Source organism: Globicephala melas, chromosome 16, assembly GCF_963455315.2.
Source record: "Globicephala melas chromosome 16, mGloMel1.2, whole genome shotgun sequence".
NCBI classification, from domain to species: Eukaryota; Metazoa; Chordata; class Mammalia; order Artiodactyla; family Delphinidae; genus Globicephala; species Globicephala melas.
In genome coordinates, this window is record NC_083329.1 from 9,166,024 (window position 1) to 9,173,233 (window position 7,210).

A 7,210-nucleotide genomic window follows, 5' to 3' on the forward strand; every position below is an offset into this window, starting at 1 on the left:
GCCTGTGATTGTCCTTTCTTCAAGAAGAGGTTAAACTGAATCCAGAATCCAGATTTCAAGGGTTAAACTATTAAAGGCTAGGCTACCCAAAGGAGTAAAACCACAACTTTCTGAAGAATAAAATTATCAGACTGATAAGTCTGATAAGGGTTCCATGTAGGAAAAAATATTTAAGACTTCAATATTTTTAAGACTCTAAAGACTTAAGTATTAAAATAATATCCTAAATGACTTTGATTTTTCTTTTACATTCAACAGAAATTCCAGTTCAAAGAATGTTTATGATTTAAAATCCTCAAAATACCATCCTCCTAAATCAAAGCAATTCAACTAATCAAAGGCTTACCAAAATAAACAGCAAGCACACGTTTGCTTAAATATCTTCTAGGAATTACAAATTCACGTGTTCTTTATCATACAGCAACTACTGGGAAAAAATATCACTCAGAGTTCAAATGGTTTAATGTCACTCATTAAGCATAACAAAATCCTATTGCTGCAACAAATACCAACAATTTTTATTTTTAAATTAAGAAAAAAATCCACACGTTTATCTTTCTAAAAATAATTAAGCATTGCAGACAAGCATCTAAAGCAACAGAAAGTTTCTACCCTAGGAACTCTTTTCTGATACCAGTCAATAAATTTCCAAATGCTAGGTACTTACAAATGGCCAAAAGAATTAAAACTAAATGTTAATATTTATCTCCTAATAAAGCCATTTTATTGTATCATTGCAGATCTAAATAAGAGAATCACCTTGAAATTTAAAATCAAATTTTAATATTATCAAAAGTAAAATGCTCAAGCATGTGAAAAAGTAATAAAGCTGAGGCAGTTACTGCTACAGAACTTGAAATTTTCTGTCTAATAAAGGCAGAGTGTGAGTAACTACTGTCACATCTGAATAATTACTACATTTTATTCAGAAAACTATTTATCTTCCTCGTTCTTAAATGACAGTTATTTAAACAAGAACAATTATTTAACATCAAACGGTACTTCAATGTCAAAGGCCAACTTAAATTATGCTAATAAATTACTTCATGGATTTCATTCTGGATTACAAATTATCATCGGTAGAAGTAACTGTGGGTTTTGCAGTAGGAATGTAAGAACTTTCAGGCTTAAATGAAAGTCTTTATTTTTTAAGCTGCATTAAATGTTTTTTGAGAAAAAGCCCTATAAAAAGATAAAATGCTTCCATCTTTCCCAAGTTATTCTCCTAGGGGTCTTCAATATCACAACCTATATATTAACAACCAACATGTGAGTGTTGCCCACAGTGACTTTTTAAAGAAAATAACTCTATGCTATTCTTAATGTCCTTAAACAATTCTAAAACGGTCCTTCCGGCTTATGAACTCATGGCAGTTTCCTAACAATTGTATACTTATCCTGTTTTACTGTCTCTCCTAGTCTATGACAAACTCACATTTACACACCACCTCTTTCCTATTTTGCTACATTGCTAAAACTAGGGGGGAGGGGGATACAAACCTGCTACTTCCCCCCTTCCTCAAAAACAACAATAAAAATACTAATTAACAAGATAAAATGAGGTATGAAGCAGTTTCAATACATATAAATCACATCTCCTTAATGCCACAAAGTTATCCTCTGCTTACCACAAAGGACAAATGCATGGCCGTATCCTTTGATACAGGTACACTCTTCAAGAGAATCCTGTCAATGGATACACTGTAGGGTTTACAGCACTATAAAATAAATTAATTATTAACTCAAATTCTGCTAAGCTTAAATACTCTTGTTTAAATACATAAATATTCTAAAATGTAATTTCCCCTGGGAAGATATGGCCAAGTTAAGGATTTAAACTAACTCTACTTGGGGAAATATCTTTTGCCACAAATGTGTTACTATGAAAATTTAAGTATGAAACGCAATAGGCTTTTTAGTCAGAATGAATCTTACTATTTTTTAAATAGCAATTCTTCAAGTTCTTCTGTGAAAAAAACATTTAGTTTTACAAAATGATTTTTTCAAGTTTTTCTCTGAATCATATAAAGCTTACCCCAATTTTGCTGTAGAGTTTCAATGGCTTTAAACTAACATAGAAAGTGTGTAAGCTGTGTGCCTGGGGGGAAATAAAGCAGACAGATGAGTAGTTCTCGGATAAAAGACTATGGTATAAACCGCATAGTGCGCTATTGGTTCCAGTCGTTAAGCACACAGGAAATAAGGTTTTCTAGTTAAAAAAACGAATTGACAAACGGCAACGACTCCGTTAAAGCTAAGAAAATCTTATCAAAACCAACAACGATCAATCATAAAATAAGAAAACAAGCATTATAGGACTGTAAGGTGAAATCGGAGGGGGAAAAAAATGGCCCAAATTGCCTTACTATATCTTCTATAACCTCCTCTAGGACCTGACCCCAACAGAGCGATCGAGTTTCATTATTCAGGTGGCCAGCCGCGCGCAGATGCTCTGCTGTTGGGCACAGCATAACTAGAATTCTACCAAAGGCGGTAAACACGACTTTCATTATGACAACACTTTCCCCTCTGATGGTCTATCCAGGAGGGTCAATAGAAAGAATCTGAAATAAACCACAAACCACTCAAGACGGTCCCAAAGCGGTGAGACTGGCAGCTGGCCTCTAAGCTTAAAGACCTGGGTTCTGGTCGCCTCCTTGGTCCTACTTGCGTGACCCTGGACAAGTCACTTCCAACTTTCGCACTGGTCACTGCACCATTAAGGTGCTAGGGTAAAGCACTAATACTGCAGGATGCTAGGGCACAGGGCGGAGTCGACTTCTGACTCGGCGAGTCCTAAAGTGAAAGCGCATTAACATAATACAAGACGATGCCCCTAGGCAGCTGAGCCCCCGTGAGCTCTGCCCTTAAGTCTAGCCATTCGACAGGCGTCGCCCGCCGGGAATCCCCCGACAGCTGGCCGGCCGGGCGTCCGGGAGGAGGGCGCGACGGTACTTTTTAGCAGAGCCACCGCACGGCTCCTCGGCGACAGCGACTGCCGCCGGGCTCCCCATCCTCCTCGGCCGGACGCCGCCGAGGGCCGAGGTCAGGAAAACAATAAAGGAAGGAGCCGCGGGAAGACGCCGCCGCCGCCCCCTCCCGCCGCCCAGAACTCGGCGCGCGCAGGTGAGCCGGCCCCGCGGCCTCTACCAGGTGCAGCCGCGCGGGCCGACCGGCCAGGAGAGAGGCCTCGGGGCGCAGCCCGGGACCCCGCGCCCCCCACCGCCCGCGGGCCCGCACTTACCAGCGCCCGCCGGTCCCTCGAGCCTCCCAGCTCGCTTCAGCCGGCGCCGCGCTCCCGGAGCCCGGCCCTGCTCACCCCGCCCCGGCGCGGCCGCGCTCCTCACGCCGAACTTCACGGCGGCCCTCGCTCGGGAGCACCGGCGCCGCCGCGGCCCCTGGTCCCACAGGCACCGAGCTGCCGGGAGCGGCGCCCACGACGGCCCGCCCGCGCACTGCGCACGCGTGCCCGCGCTACCTCAGCCCCCAGACGGCGGCAGAGATTCCAGAGCGGGCACTCCCAACCCGAGGAGACTACAAGTCCCGGCAGGCCCCGCGCGGGTCCTGGAGGCGTGGCGGGCCGGGTTAGGGGGCGTCTTCCTGGTTCAGGGGCGGCGACCTGGGGCGCGTTGGGGAGGACCGCGCGCGGAGCGCTGGGCCCTTGCGCTGCGGTGCATCCTGGGATTCGTAGTTTTCGAGGACCACGGGGTTTGGCTCGGGGTTGGAACTCAGGGTTCTCTTGTGTCACCGCCTAGAACTTCCAGGCACAGGGATCTTTAAAAATAGGCTTCATTCGTTTGCAGATAGTTTGTTTGCAAGCTGTCCCATAATCAGTCCAGGAAGTATAAATTCACAGGCTGTTGTGTGACCTGGGGAAAAACGCTTTACAGCTCTTCGCGCCAATTCTAACAATTTCTCTCTCCCTAGAACTGTATCTGCACCTCCTACTTAATAGGACACGAGGCTTAGAGAAACTTAAAGAATGATTAGTCGAAATTCGATTAGTCATTCGATTAGTCGATATTCGATTAGTCGAAAGGCTGGAACATAAATATGTATTATCATAAATATTTATTCGTAAATATTTAACCTGTTTGTTGAGCACGTACCATGCCAAATCCCGCAAGAGGCATTAGACACACACTTGAGAACAAGATAGATGCCGTCCTGACCTCATGGAGTCTGCAGTCTGTAGCGGGAGCTAGTCCTTAAACTAGCAAGATAAATACAGATTTTAATGCAATGGAGAAACTAAGCAAGTTAAAGAGATAGTGGGGGAGGAGGGGCTCTTTAGAGAGGGTGGTCAGGGAAGGCAGTCTGACGAAGTGATTTTTGAGCTGAAACCTGAAAAAAAGAATCATTCAGATACGCAAAGAGCTGGGAAAGGACTATATGCCACGGCTTTGACAGTGCATGGCACACGCTAGGCTGGCAATAAATATTTGTTCCGTTTGTGTCCTTCCTTTCCTTCTCCATCAAAATCTTTAGGAACACCTTTCAGAACATCCTTCCTATGCAAACATGTACAGGAGACAAATCAATGTCCAGCAGTAGCACAGGCTGGACGTGTACAGCTGCTAGGACAGAAAACACAAGGTAAATGCCTACGAGCCTGGAACCTTGACTACTTAACGCCTTCTTTATTTGTGAACTGGGTCAAAAGTCTCAGCACTCAGCCTGGCCTCCTGACTCACTTCTGTTTATGAGGTAGAGAATCGGATTTGGAGTTTACCTCCATTAGGATTCTAAAGGAAGCTTAGATATTATCTCATCAAAATCAGAGGTGGAGTGAAAAACAGCCCTAGACTTACCTGTGGACACTTACCTTTGTGACCTTAGGCAGAGGGTGACACTTTACCTTTCTGATGCTCAGTGACCTCAACCGCTCACCTTACAGAATGTTCTCAGAGTCTGATAAGCTGATAGAGGGGAAAACCGCTCCCCAGCCTGCGTGGAATGCTCCCGCCCTGGTTCTTTCAGACTGCTTGTCTTCAACATTTCCAGGATGATTGTTCTGTTATCTTTTGAGAAACCTTAGCTGTGTAGCCCTGCTGACAGCTGTCTTCCCGAGGCCTCATTTCCTCATCTTTACAATGCTTGAAAGGATTTGGCCTCATCATAGTTTATAAACTGGCCAGAGCTGTTTCCTTTTGTCCACACAGTGGGTTTTATTTTTAACTGAATGTGTAGCTAACAGTTAAAAATAGGGAGATTTCACATAAAAACCCAGGTGTCACCTGCCTGGTCTCTCTGGATATTTGAGCTTGTTGTCCCTGGCTAGGGGGTCTAGAAGGGTCTCCAGCTCCAGAATCCTAGAAGATTCTAGATGGGATATTTGGGACATATTTAAACTTAAAAAAAAAAAAAGATTCCTTGTTTATCTGAAATTCAAATTCAACCTTAATGTCTTGTGTTTGATCTGAAAACCCTAGCTCAGAGATCAGACCACTGAAGCAGAGAGCTCTCACTCCCTCCAGATGGGACCCAGAGGGAATCTTTCTCCTGTTATTATCATTAGACATTACTGACTGAGTGGTTTTAAATTATTCCTTTGCTGTTTTTGCCTAACAAGCCCCAAAGGGTGTTTGATTTTGACAGTCACATTTACAGACAATGAGGAAAGCCAGAGAAGTGACTCAAGTTGCCCAAGGACACACACCAAGGTAAGGGCTACTTTGAGGTTGCAGTGTAACCAGAACCTGTTAGCATCCCTCTGTGTGGAAGGCTCTGGATCGGCCAATGAACACAATGAGAAAAACAAACAAATAAACAGAAACAGAAAAAAGAAAAAACAGAACAAAACAAAAAAACACTCTCTGCTTTTCCTCTGGTCTTTTTTTGGATGGAGAAGTTTATTACATAACAGTACTTTCAGTGTTATTTAACAAAAAAAAAAGTATGTGGAATATTCCCTTATTGAAATTACAGTCTGGGAGCAAACCAAGAACGTTCAGGACCCACAGACGGCATTGAGGAATGCTGGAATATTCCATGGATACTTGTCATCTGAAGAAAAGGGAGAGGACTCTGAATTCAAGAATCTGCAGTTTACCTTTCAAACATCCTTGTCATCATCATCATCCTGCCTTGCATGTGCAAAGCACTTGTATGTTTCCAGCAAAAATATTTATTTAGCCCCTTCTGTATGCTTACATGCTGGGCCCTGGATCCTCCAGACAGGCGTTAGCCTCTTTGACAACACAAATTAGAACAGTGAGATCAGGAGGATGATCCAAAGTCACAGTAACGGACTGAGCACTTGACTTTCCCTCCCCTCACAGGCACTTCCTAGCTCCTTCCCTGCTCTATTTTTCCTTAGCAATGATCACGTTCCCACACATCATATATTTTACTTTTTTATCTGGTTTATTTTCTGCGTGTCGCATTAGAATGTCACGTCCACACCCACAGGGATTTTATCTGTTTTGTATCCTCAGTGCCTAGAACAGAAATATTTGTTGAATGATGGATGCCACCAGCCCCCTTTATGAACAGAGTCAGAATCAGAAGTCAACAGAAGGAGCAACTCCAGCAGTAAACTCCTGTTTTTACTAGAAATCAGAACGCAGAGAGAACAAGAATCAAACATGAATCAAACATTCTCTGAACCCAGATTTCTTCCTTTCTTATTCCCTCCAGAAACTGGGTAGCAGAGAGTTAAAGACAGCTCTTTCCTATTTTTCAGTGTGAAAATGAAACTCACACCCTGGGAAGGGAGTTGGTGGGGTTGCTTTTGAGGTTAAGGAGTCAGAAGAGTGGCCCTCCCATGTACCTGGCCTTAGCCCAGCCATAGGAAGGGTGATTCTCAGTCATCACCAGGATGGGGTGGGATTAGGTGACCTGCGCAGAATACAGATCAGGTGACTGATTCTCCTTCTGGAGAATTCTCGTGTCCCGGGGCTGGAACACAATCCTCCTTCAGGGAGGAGCTCTGAGGGACCGTCCATATGCCATGCTTACTGGGATACAAGAACAGGATTTCCAAACAGGTCAGCAACCAATCTCGAATTCCAGGCTCACACAGGAAAAAAAATCGAGGGTCAGGGGAGATGATTGCCTCCAAGACCTTTAGAGAACAGGACCACCTGCCCTAGGTGCACTTTCCTGCCTTAGGACGAACAGGCAACAAAAAAGAGAACCTGGCACTGAATATCGCCTGATACCACAAGACCCCTGAAGGGCCCCAGCAACCCACGTGATCTCTGGGGTC

General features: G+C 44.2%; 1 protein-coding gene across 3 annotated transcripts in view; it reads right to left on the reverse strand.

The window, feature by feature from the left end:
• PLEKHA1 (pleckstrin homology domain containing A1) overlaps positions 1–3,472 on the reverse strand; it is a 58,558-nt gene extending 55,086 nt beyond the window's left edge. Inside the window, exon 1 of one of the 3 annotated variants that reach the window (XM_030839317.3) lies at positions 3,245–3,472. The gene's annotated coding sequence lies outside the window, so the exon portion shown is untranslated. The remainder of the gene's footprint in view (positions 1–3,244) is intronic. The other 2 variants (XM_030839318.3, XM_030839316.3) reach the window with 2 other exon arrangements.
• Positions 3,473–7,210: the final 3,738 nt, after the last annotated feature.